The following is a 13,402-nucleotide window of genomic DNA, read 5'->3' as shown; positions in this document are numbered from 1 at the left end:
ATAAAATACAGTAATAGAAATAAGAACAATAATAAATATTGGTAAATTAATAAAATGCCAAAGAATTAATTGGAAGAACACTTTCTCATAACACCTGTATGTTTCTATTATTGACACCATTTCAGTGTGCTCATTTGAACATGCTGCTCTGCGGATATAGTGTTGTTTGTGGCTTCCTCAGAATTTTAAATACCGTCCAGGGCTGGTGCCACCATGAAGGCCTATTAGCCATTTGTCTAGGGCACAGATCATAAGGGGAGAAAAAACCCAGCTGCACAGGTTAGCTACCGAACAGTTAGTAGGCACACTAATAAGCTTATGGTGTCCAGACAGTATGGCCTAATGGTGAAAGAGTCTTTTCCTTCAAGCAGTACTTCTGACTCACTGAGTGATTTTCTGAACTTTGTTGACCTCCAGTTGTTAAACATTAACACACTTTGTGAGAGAGGCATGGGATGCTGGATCATTTATGATTAGCGTGGTGCTTTCTACAAAGAAATTAATATTGGTCCATGGTGTAGATATGGGATCCAAGTATTAATTCATATGAAATTCCCAGAGCCGCTAGAGGGACACTATATAGTTGTGAAACACCACGTGTTCACATGCATTCTTGTGAGGACAGCTTGTCTATCCTTCTCTGGGAAGAGTCTATTGTGCTGCAAATGTGCATTGTTTTATGACATTATGATAGTAGCTGGAGTTAGCTTTCAGTAAGGATGTGAATGTTTGGTGAGGTGGGAGGAAGAAAGGCCATGGTGTGGAGTTGTCTTAAAGGAGACCAGCAGTGAGTTATCAATTTGGAGGGGGGACTGGTGGTGGTACACCACGTGATAATCAGGGGTGTCTGGTCCATAGGATCTTAATTATTATTTTTATTATTATTTGTGGTCTCCCTGTACAGTTATCATTCTTCCATCCATTCATTTTCCTAACCCGAGTCCCAGGCAGGGTTGTGAGGCAGCTAGAGCCCATCCGAGCAGTCATTGGACACAAGGCAGGGACAACACCTGGACAGGGTGTCGGTTGTGAATATACACTAGGGCCAATTCACCAAATCAACATGTCTTTGGACTGTTGTAGGAAACCCATGTAGACATGGGGAGAACATGGAAACTCCACACATGGGGCACCTGGGATATGAGCTTTGTTGTGAGGCAGTAGTGCTACGATTGCACCACCATGCTGCCAAAGTTATCCATCTTTGTTAATTTTACACTTTTGACTTCCTTTGTCTTTTTTGGATTTACGAACACCTCATGAGCACACTCTCCAACCCAGTCCACAATATATACACTATTCATTTTCACTATAAAACAGCACTAAATAAAATATCATGCTTTTGTGTAGGTCAAGAGTTTGAAAGGCAAATAAAGACTGCATCTTAGCCCGTAGAATGGTTTATATGGCCAAATGACAGCCCTGTGTACAGTACGCTTGTTTCAACTTGCTGCTGTTGTGTAAAACACTTAGTGCTTCATTCATTTATGATGTTCCTCACAATTATGACTAGAGATAAGATAAGAAAATGTTTTAAGCTTATAGCAAACAATTTCAAGAGAAATTAATTATTAGCCACCATGTTTCGGTATCCTTGCCTTTTGAATACAGTATAACAGTTAGCTGTATTCAGGAGTGTCTAGAACATACTGTACACTACCTCCAGCACCATTGTTTTAAAATAAACAACAGCAAAATGTATCCTGCTGACTACTCTTTAGTGAAATAAGCCTACCAGTAGTCCATTCAGCCATCCATCCATCCATTTTCCAAACCACTGAATCCGAACACAGGGTCACAGGGGTCTGCTGGAGCCAATCCCAGCCAACACAGGGCACAAGGCAGGAATCAATCCCGGGCAGGGTGCCAACCCACAGCAGGTCCATTCAGCCACCATTTTGTAAATCTACTTTTTATACAGTATATGGCGAGCCGAAGCCTAACCTGGTAGGATCATGCCCAAGAAAAAAAAAACAACCCTGGATGTGATGCCAGACCCACTCTTGAACACGCCCACATGTACTCACTGCCAACAAAGTTGAGAGTTGTCATAATGCATGAATGGCATTGAAATATGGAAAGAATTGGAATAACCAGGCAGATATGTAGATATGTGCAAAACCCACATAGACAGTTGCCAGACTAGGAATTGTCTCTTTGTTATATTTATTAAGTATACTTTTCTTTTATTGCTGTTATTATTTTTATTTGTTTTCTGCTTTTGTATAGAATGTTAATATTTTTATGTACATATTGTTTAATTGTTATGTACTGTGTAAATGAGCCTCAAGGCTACATTCCTTGTGTTTTATGGGCAGAACCCTAAGAGGCAGGGCCACCATAATGTAACTGCTGAGGCACCACCCTCCAAACTTATATTTTGCTGGAGGAGATGAGTCCCACAGAGGCTCACTCATTTTTGAAGAGCTAGGATTGTTATGTCTGAATTTGTTATTGGATTTTGTGGTTATTGCAGATTTTTGCTTGTTTTTGGATTCTGACTTTCCATATAATGCATTGACCTTGTTTACCTTGGGTTGCATTTTTAGGCATCTACTCTTTTGGCTGTTTTACTTGCTTGAGCATTTTTTTCTTCTTTTGTTTACATAATTCTTCATTAAGAAAGATTCGTTGTTGGCCTTGTCTTCTCAAGCAAGAAGCTCTAGGGGTTGTCTTCTCCTTTGAAGGGCATTTTTGTGTGTGTATATACTCGCGTATGAGTCGGGTCTTGAAACCCAAAAAATCGATCATAAAATCAGACCCCGACTTATACGCCCATTCAAAAATTAGACAGTTAATTTTTTGTTTTACATCTTCTTGCCTCCTCCAATCTCACATCAGTTTCTCAGACACATCAAATTTTGTTGCAGCAGCGCAGTTACCAATTTCTTTTGCCGCTTCAATTACTTTTAATTTAAAACCAACTTCATATTTTCTTTTGATCAAATGCTCCATTGTAGATAAGGGATTCTCTTACGATAAAGGTGTATGAGGGTGTGAGATACAAAAAGCACAAAGCAGTGCAAACGTTGCTTCGGAATAGTTCGGGTATTACCGTTTGGTCATGTACACATAATACATAGAAAAAAAAAAGGCTGTGTGCTCTGTGGTTACTCTCTCAGGTGGGCGTTAGCATATCATAATCACTTGGACCAATAGTTTTCTGCATTCGACTTATACAATCCAACATCATAAAATACCGTAAATTATACAGTATGGTAAAATCAAGTCCGAACTTATCCGCAGGAGAACATATCCGCGAGTATTTACGATATTTGTGAATATTTTGAACTTTTAAAAGTCTGAGCCCCATTTTGGGCTTGTGCATGCCTTTGAAGCCTGCATTATGAGTTTGGGGTTAGGCTTTCTGGGGTAAGCCCTATTTTAGAAACAGACTCAGTGAGTTCCTGGTCTGGCTGGTTGTAATGCATTCGGAGGCCTTCTCGCCCATTTCAGCATCTTGTGTACTGCCAGTCATAACAGTCTGGAATTGTGAGGCAGTAATTCTCATCATCATATAGATAGAAAAGGCACTATATGATAGATAGATAGATAGATAGATAGATAGATAGATAGATAGATAGATAGATAGATAGATAGATAGATAGATAGATAGATAGATAGATAGATAGATAGATAGATAGATAGATAGATAGATAGATAGAATTTTATTTGTTATGTCATGTTATTAAAAAAAATGGTACAACCTTTCACCAGCCCTCACAACAAAAACCACATGTGTCATGGGAAGCATGAAATTATTAAAAAAGATTTGTTTAACATGATTTTCAGCTGCCCAGTTTGCAAATAAAATGTGAAAATTGCATTGCTGTCTGTTCATATGCATGTATGGGTAGGCTGGAATCCTAGCTGATATGGCTGGTAGTATGTTCTCTGGTTGAGGGACTAGAATGATGGAAGGGCAGTGAGAGGCTGCCTCTTAGGAATACATGTTCCCTCGGTACCCTGGGTGGCAGCATACCCTCTAGCTTTGCTGCTGTTTGGACACCTACAGAGCTGTATGGGATATGCAATCTGACCAGGCAGCTTTGAAGCTACTGGGAGAAGGATTTCCTGTTTTCATGGAGCCCCTTCTGACCCAAAACTGTTTCTGAGGTATGTTTCTGATGTACTGGAAGTACTTGTGGGTCCAACGTTAAACAAAGTGTCTCTGTCTCAATTAGAGTTAGCAGTGGAGTAGGGGCAAAAGTTTTGCAGCAAAACTCACCTAGAGAGGAATGAAGGAGGAAAAGAAAGAAGAATATTGTATTGTGCTATGAAAAAAGGAAACCTGTTAAAGTATTGTTCCCAAATACAATTGTCTTGGATACCTTCAATTTGAATTTGGAGTAGCTGTGTCTGGATTTGGGGTGTGAGATGCCCCCTGGTGTCCACATAACCTAAACATGACCAGAATAGGATTTGAAACCAGACCCCTCAAGAACTAAAAAAATACTTCAATATACTGAGGCAATGTATGTTGTGGGGACAGAAAATGAAAAATTATAATCCGAAATAGACAGTGTTTCATATTTAAGTAGAAAGTACTTCATAACTGAAGTCTGTATGTCTCAAGCTGAAAGTCATTACAATGACCAGTTGTGTCATTATTACAGCATTTAAGAGGCAAATCCCTATGTGGTCAGTGGAAACCTGGCAACTGGAACTGGGTAAGGCAGTGGGAAAGAATTTAATTAAGATGAGTGAAAACAAAGAGAAACAGCAGAAAACTGAGCTTTACAGATTACTGAATTGTTTTTAAATAAGAGGAAATGTAGGGTAGAAGTTATCATTGCTGATTCAACTTTGCATTCATTTTAATTTGATTACATTCAGCGTTCATCCTGTGTTTGTGTGGATTTTCTCCTGACACAATGGCTTCCTCTCACATCTTAAAGATAGACAGGTTTAGTTCATTGGTTTCAGTGAGTGTGGGTGTGTGAATTTGGATTCCTGTAATGGACTGGCACCCTCTCAAAGGGGCATTGCTATCTTGCATCTAATAAGCTGCCTGTAAACGTGCTGTGAAAGAGGCAGGCCCAGAAAAGGAGTGGAAACTTTTGAAGGCATTGTGTTGAAATCTACCGTTGAGCTATTCTATATGTTAGATGGTAGGATGAGAAGAAGAAGGGGTAGTGTGAGGGCTTACAGGAAGGTAGATAGATAGATAGATAGATAGATAGATAGATAGATAGATAGATAGATAGATAGATAGATAGATAGATAGATAGATAGATAGATAGATAGATAGATAGATAGATAGATAGATAGATAGATAGATAGATAGATAGAACCATTAGATTTATTAGTTGACCTAATGACACAGTTGAAACTTGTTTTCGTAAAGGATAACACATTTATTTATAAATCAAAAACTGGAATCTCTTACTCATGTAAGTATTCATACCCTTAATTCACTACTTTGTACAAGCTCTTTAGCAACAATTACAGTTTTGAGTTTTCTTTGGGTAAGTCTGTACAAGCTTTACACACCAGGATTTGGGCAGTGAAACTGTAAACTGCCATCTTCAAGACTGTCCCAGATGTTCTATTGGGTTTAGTTCTGGGCTTTTTCTGGGCCACTCAAGGACAGTCATAGACTTGTCCTGAAACCACTCTGTCATTGTCTTCACTGTGTGCTTCGGGTTTTTGTTGTACTGAAATGTGAACTGTCACCCCAGTCTGAGCTTGTGTGCACTACAGAGCTGGTTTTCTTCAAGACCTTTCTGTATTTTACTGAGTGTTCTGACTAGTCTCCTTGAGCCTAGTGAGAAGCACCCACATTGCATGATGCTGCCACCAATATGCTTTGCCATAGTTATGATATTAAACAGATGATGACCAGTGTCTGGTCTTCACCAGACATAGAGAATCTTTTTCCTCTTGTTCTCAGAATCCTTGGGCATACTATTATATGCCCTCTGTTCATGCGTGGCCTCTTACTAGATATTCTATCATAATTGTTTCTGTGCTAGTACGATTGTCACCCTTTTGACAGGTTTCCCATCTTAGCAATGGACTTCTGAAACTTGGTAGATTGACCTGTTCTTGGTCACCTCCCTGACTAAGGCCTTTCTTGCCCATTTTGTCAGGTTAGCTGGACAGCCAACTCTAGGAAGGTTCTCCTAGGAAGTTCTCTTGTTTCTTAATCATTGTGCCAGTTGCACATCTGGGAACACCTGAAGTTTTAGAAATGGTTTGGCCCTCTTGCCCTATTCTATGCCTCACCACAATTTGATTGTGGATATTTACAAAGAGCTTCTGGGACTTTACATTTACTTATTTGGCTAACACCTTTATCCAGGGCTACTTACAACATTTATGAAAAAACTGGTTACATTTCTTAATGGTTTTTCCAATTGTAGCACAGGCAAGTCAAGTGACTTACTCATGATCACAATGTCAGCAGTGGGATTAGAACCCACAACCTCAGTGTTTGAAGTCCAAAGCCTAAACCACTGCCTGCCACACTGTCTTTGTGGCTTGGGTTTTGTTCTGACATGCAGTGTGGATTGTGGGACCTTACTTACACAGGCGTGTTTATTTCTATACAGTGTCCCATTAATTTGGTTTACCTTAGGTGGACTCCAGATAAGTCCTAGACACATCTCAAGGATAATTAAAGGAAACAGGAAGGACCTGACCACAATTTGGAGTGCAACAGCAAACGGTCTGCTCTATCTATCTATCTATCTATCTATCTATCTATCTATCTATCTATCTATCTATCTATCTATCTATCTATCTATCTATCTATCTATCTATCTATCTATCTATCTATCTATCTATCTATCTATCTATCTATCTATCTATCTATCTATCTATCTATCTATCTATCGTTCGTATCTTGGAGACACCCCTCTATTTTTACAATGAAGTAATTATGCATGTGCAAAGTTGATTTTCACCATGTTTCTTTCTTTTCCTCCTCCATTATAAATGACCTGTGCCAAGTGCTAATTCCAAAGGACATACTGTACATACATTGCTGCTGTAAATGAGAGACTGATAAGATATAGCAAAGAGCGGTCTAATAAAGATGAACTCTTGACGAGTATGAAGGGCAAGCTTCTTCTCTACAGTCGCCTTTGGACCTTCAGCCTTTCTTATCTGATTCCACCCGTCTTTTGACATCATGAGGGGAAGTGCCTGTGAAATGAAATGAGATTGTCCCTCTACCTTTGAGGCCATTTGGCTCTGAATGTAGTGTGATGTTACTCACTCACTGCTGTACTGTATTAACTTAACATTGCCTTGCTGTACAAAGACAATGGTTTACAGATTAGTATTTAAGGACGAAGGCAACGTTTTGAGTTCAGTTATTGATTTCAGCATTAGAAGCATAAATGTTAAAAGATGTTAAGAGTGTAGTTTCTATTTTTGTCTGTTTACGTTCAGATGGACAGTGGGGCCTAGTGGGTAAGGTACTGGACCTCCAGCTGACTGTGTGACTCTCAGCAAGTCCCTTAACCTGCCTGTGTGCTGATTGTCAAATGATATATGGATCCTAGAGCACTGCAAAAGATTTTTTGTATGGTGTACTCTAAGTTTTTGAAAGCATTTTAGGGAAAGGCAGGGTAGGGGGGCTGAGAATGTAATATGACTTTGTGCATGGTGCAAGATCAATGATATTTGTAGGCTGAATTGTCCTGAAAAAAGAACATGATCAAGTTGAAATGAATATAAGAATCACAGATTTATGCAGGCAAGTGAGAGCAGCACCATTGCAGTCGATGTACAAACTGAAGTCAGGTCCAGTAAGAACTTTAGAATTTGTTTTTTGAAATTTCCCCAGTAATTCCTTCCTGCATTTGGGCATTAATTTAGGTAATTACACATTAACCGTTCCTAACTTTCTCTGACCATAATTAAACAGTAACAGAGTGGTGACATTTGTTCTTTATCTTAAAGAGTAGCACCCACTGATTGTGACATCTAAGTCACAGATATAATTTTATGGGTCCTCACAGCTCCCTCAATATATTATGTTGCTAATCTGCCTGGATTGTTCTTCCTTGTGCCCAATAATGCTAAGATATGCGTTGCCTTCTTAAGACCCTGTAAAGAAACACGCAGGTTCACTTAATGGGTAGACGGATGGATGGAAGTCTCTACTGAGAGTGGTACTGAAACAACCGGTTACAAACTTGAAGGCTTCCAATTCTGCACTACAGGGAAAACTCAAAAATTCATCCCTAAATGGGAACTTCTTCTTAATTTGAATAAGAGATTGAAGGAGACTATTTTTACATCTTTTGAAAGACTTATAAGGCAGACCTTTCTTTCTTTACCCCAAACAGAAAGACAAATGTAATGACCACAGGGTGTGAAGGCTCACTTTCTAGATGTCAGCAGTATCTTCAGATTTTTTCACCTGCTAAGCTCATACTCAAGAATGTGATTAAAATTGAAACCAGAATTAAGAGTTGGATCCATCCATTTATTTGTTGAAAATCTCTTTTCCTCTACCCTGGCAACATCAAGTACAAAGCAGAAAAATGGGCAAAAGTGGACACCAGTCTGTCGCTTGACACTCTCATGCAGCATTTTACAGTCCTGAATCATTCTAATCTGTAAGTCTTTCCGATGTTGGGAGAATCTAATAAACACATAGACATGGGGAGAACACAGAAACTCCACACAGATGGTGGCTGTTCTAGTAATGGAATGGAGTTCAGTCAAAATCACACACCATTTCCCTCTCTTTCTTTCCTGTTCATTCTCGAGGATTAGTTACGTGGGAGGGAAAGTAGTCATGTCGGATTGGGTTCAAATCTCTTTCTTTCATTGCTATCCCTACTCCTTGATTAAGCTGTTTTTACCATATTCTAAAAATTACGTTCAGAAGAATTTACTTGCAATAAAAAAATAATTGCAAAGAAAAAAATTGGAATCGAATTAGCTGGATCTGTAATGTAGCAGTGTTAACCTCTGTGACTCCATATTCCTATCTATCTATCTATCTATCTATCTATCTATCTATCTATCTATCTATCTATCTATCTATCTATCTATCTATCTATCTATCTATCTATCTATCTATCTATCTATCTATCTATCTATCTATCTATCTATCTATCTATCTATCTATCTATCTATCTTACTTTTTGATGATGGTCACTCATTTAAAATATACCCATAAAAAAGCAATCACTCCTCTGAGCAAATTTCTGTTACTAGAGCAGCACGATTCCTAATATTAGCATGTCTAAATTTTTTTTATGCGTTATTCTCTTTTTCTGGTTACATTCAAATTTTGTTAAGAAAGTAAATAGCTTTGAAGGAAATGATCAAGTCAGTGGCTTTCACTAGAAGCCGAGAAGAGGAGGAAATGATGAAAATGAGATGCATATTTGCTACAGGTCAGTACAAGGATGATTCATGTGTAGGCACACGTTGCCTTATATACATACATACATACATTCTGAAGACCACTTAAACAAATTTAGAGTTGCAGGGGGTTGCTGAGCTTATCTAGTCATTTTAAACCACAAGACAGGATGCTGTCACCAACAAGACGCAAGTGCATCTCAGGGAGTCACATCATCTTTCTCACAAGCAGTAGAAGGCCGCCTGTGGTGAGGTCTACTATACCCATTTCTTCGTAACTGATGAATGGGCCAGGGCTGCCAGTTGGCTTTATCATCTGAAAGAGCTTAAATTCTATCTACAGCTTCTTTAAACATGCTAATTCTGAGAAGCCATATTCGGAAATGTCCACACTTCTGAAACATTTCGATCTCTTGCATTTTTAGAGTCCAGTCATGAGGTTGATGGAGAAACAGATGCTGGAATTAAATCTCTGCAGTGCAGTCAGCAATTACTTTTGCAAAACATGCTGAAATAAAAAGAACTCTTAGCTCAGTTTGTGTTCTCCAGTCACATTTCTTAGTGCATACCCAGCATCCATTACTGAACCCATTTTAGACAGTTATGGATCTTGGGGACAAAGGAACCATACCAGTTAAATCAATCAGCAGACTCTGACAGATAATAATCCTGTTAGACTTCTCATTTTTATAGCCTTTGCCAGGCACAGCCTTATATTCAAAGGTCCACTCAGGTGTAGACACACCTCAATTCAAATGAACATGAAAATATTGCGGTCTAACTGCACTAATGAAGGAAAGACAGGATGTAAAACCTACTCCAACCACGGCATTAAAGAAATCTCACAAATGTTTTGTCATACCTGTTGGTTTTGAACCGGTTGTGCACTACTGGACTGCTGGTGACGGTGTTGCTGCTGCTGCTGCTTGAGTCCAGGGGGAGAGCTTCTGGCAGCGTGTCCTCAAGCAGCCAGTGAACTTTGCCTCCTGAGTTTGAGCCGACGCTGTAAGCAGCCTTCTGCAGGTTTGCCATATAAGGAAGTGTGGGCTGCGTCTGCGTACAGGTGTTTGCTCATTCTGACTCAGGCTCTGCTCAAATGAACAAGTAAGGAACTCAGACATGCTCTGTAACCCCCCTACATGAACCACAGCCTTTGGCCATGTTTCTCTTCCTATTTCCTTCTTTATTATAGACCAATTTCTAAATACTATACCCGCTTTCAAGTATCTGTAAATTTTCAACCTGACCTTGTAACCCTTAAGCCTGTCTTCACCTTATAAAGTAGACAAGGACAAATGCTCTGTTACACAATCTATGGAACTAGGACTACTAAATCACAATGGCGTGGTTTTTCCACAGATTGTATCATTCTGGCAGCTAGCTAAGCAGTGTTGGCCTACATTGTTTTTTTTTCCAGTGAGGGCCTCCACTTTAGTAATATCCACAGATATGACATTAAATCCCAGTAGTGTGTTTTAGCTGGTTAGTCAGCCATATCTGATACACCTCTAGCAGAAGGCATCATCTTCTTTATCAAGTGGCTCCCGTCTATCCCCATGAATTAAGCCTCTACTCTGAAGACTTTCTTGTTTCTGAGCAGTTCTTCCCAAAGGTTGTCCGGATGATTAGTGATAAGCCAGCAATTTGCACAGAATTGAATTTACAACAAAACTTAGAGTTTTAACCCCAAAAATAAATTCACAAATCGATATTGTTTTGCAACCAGTGAAATGATGTTTAGTTCCAGTCACAGACACACAACATTCCAACTAAAACCCTTGTCCCTATCTCATTACTAATTTCTTGTAGCTAGCAGTTATTGATAAATTGTTAGTGAAGGATACCCCCCGTCAGTTTTATCGCACCTACTATATCTTCTGCCCAGTTGATCAGTTGTGTAAACTAGTTGCCACGTGTCTGCCCAACACAACGGTATGACATTCAAGTGTAGCCGGTCCTTGGTCTGCCACTCCTTCTGAGACATGGCCACTACTCTGTGCTGTGAAAAAGGAAACCAAAAGGATTGCACGGAAGTCATGGTGATGTTCAGGTTTTATTCAATGAGAGGTCTGAATAGGATGATACAGAAAAATAAACAAACACATCATCAGCCTCCCGTAATATATACCGTTCAAAAAAACTAAATTACACTTTTTAATCAGAGTATAGCATCAAGTCAGTGAAACTTCCTGGATATTGATCGGGTCAGTTAAGTAGCAGAGGGGGCTGTTAATCAGTTTCAGCTGCTTTGGTATTAATGAAATTAACAACAGGTGCACTAGAGGGGTAACAATGAGACGACCCCTAAAACAGGAATGGTTTAACAGGTGGAGGTCACTGACATATTTCCCTCCTCAACTTTTCTGACTGTTTTTTCACTAGTTTTTCATTTGTCTACAGTCAGTGTCACTACTGGTAGCATGAGGCAATATCTGGACCCTACAGAGGCTGCACAGGTAGTTCAAGTTCTCCAGGATGGCACATCAATATGTGCCATTGCCTGAAGGTTTGCTGTGTCTCCCAGCACAGTCTCAAGGGCATGGAGGAGATTCCAGGAGGCAGACAGTTACTCTAGGAGAGCTGGACAGGGCCGTAGAAGGTCCTTAACCCATCAGCAGGGCCAGTATCTGCTCCTTTGGGTAAGGAGGAACAGGATGAGCACTGCCAGAGCCCTACAAAATGACTTCCAGCAGGCCACTGGTGTGAATGTCTCTGACCAAACAATCAGAAACAGACTTCATGAGGGTGACCTGAGGGCCCGACATCCTCTAGTGGGCCCTGTGCTCATTGCCTGGCACCGTGGAGCTCGACTGCAATTGGGTACTGGGTTCCTCCTGGTGCATGACAATTCCTAGCCTCATGTGGCGAGAATATGCAGGCAGTTCATGGAGGATGAAGGAATTGATACCATTGACTGGTCTCCACGCTCGCCTGACCTAAATCTAATAGAACACCTTTGGGACATTATGTTTCGGTCCATCCAACGCTGCCAGGTTGCACCTCAAACCATCCAGGAGCTCAGTGATACCCTGGTCCAGATCAGAGAGGAGATCCCCCAGGACGCCATCTGTTGTCTCACTAGGAGCATGCCCTGACATTGTCAAGCATACATACAAGCACGTGGGGGCCATATAAATGACTGAGTATGATTTGGAGTTGCTGCAATGAAATTTCGGTATAATGGACTAGTCTGCCGCATCATTTTTTCAGTTTGATTTTCAGGGTGTCTTTGAATTCAGCCCTCTGTAGGTTGATAATTTTCATTTCCATCAAATGATCCTTTCGTTCCTAACACATTACCCAGTCCATATCAGTATAGATATCAAGTAGGATTTTTTTTTCCTATTGATGTGTTTTCAAAGTGTTCCTTTCATGTTTTTGAGCAGTTTATATCCCCGCTGCACTCACAGGACATAGAAAAGAAAAAAGGGGGTACAAGTTACACTAGAAGGCCAAATGAGTGTTATAAAGAAGAAAAAACAAAGGTATACTGTATATATCACCCATTTCATTACTTTCAACAGAAAAACAATCAGAATGGGAGCTAAGGCTCTACGTACCACTTTCCAGTGACACTGAGTGTGAATGGGGAGAGGCACGCAAAGTCTGCAAGTCATGAATGGGGGCAAATATAGGAAAATCCAGAATAAAAATAAAAACTAAAGTCAATATTATTAAATAAATGAGGGATTTCTGGAGAAATTAAACAAGTTAAATAAATCCCTGTTACACAATCTGATAGGAAAAAAATGGTAGTGGTGTACGTGACATTATCAGCAAGCAATATATCGCAGAAACTGATGCCCAAAGCAACAGAAATTCTGAAAGAGAGTGCATTGAGCAGCAAAATTGCTATTCCTTGCTATGCACCCTACAAATCTGTTACATTTTCTATAGTATTTATTTACAGCTTGCATAAAAGTTTGTGAACCCATTGTAATGACCTGTTTTTCTGCATTAATTGGTCATAAAATGGGATCTGATCTTCCTGTATGCCACAAGTAGAGAAAAACACAATATGCTTAAGCTAATGATGTTGAAATTATCTCAATAAAAATAAACAGAAACCGTG

The 13,402-nt window shown here is 39.7% G+C and overlaps 1 protein-coding gene across 1 annotated transcript in view; it reads right to left on the bottom strand.

Annotated features, from left to right (window-relative positions):
- vil1 (villin 1) overlaps positions 1-10,334 on the bottom strand; it is a 108,871-nt gene extending 98,537 nt beyond the window's left edge. The window contains exon 1 of the mRNA XM_028807317.2: positions 10,193-10,334. The gene's annotated coding sequence lies outside the window, so the exon portion shown is untranslated. The remainder of the gene's footprint in view (positions 1-10,192) is intronic.
- Between the last annotated feature and the right edge of the window lie 3,068 nt (positions 10,335-13,402).

Source organism: Erpetoichthys calabaricus, chromosome 8 (genome assembly GCF_900747795.2).
Source record: "Erpetoichthys calabaricus chromosome 8, fErpCal1.3, whole genome shotgun sequence".
Taxonomy (NCBI): domain Eukaryota; kingdom Metazoa; phylum Chordata; class Cladistia; order Polypteriformes; family Polypteridae; genus Erpetoichthys; species Erpetoichthys calabaricus.
This window is presented reverse-complemented; position numbering and strand designations above follow the sequence as displayed.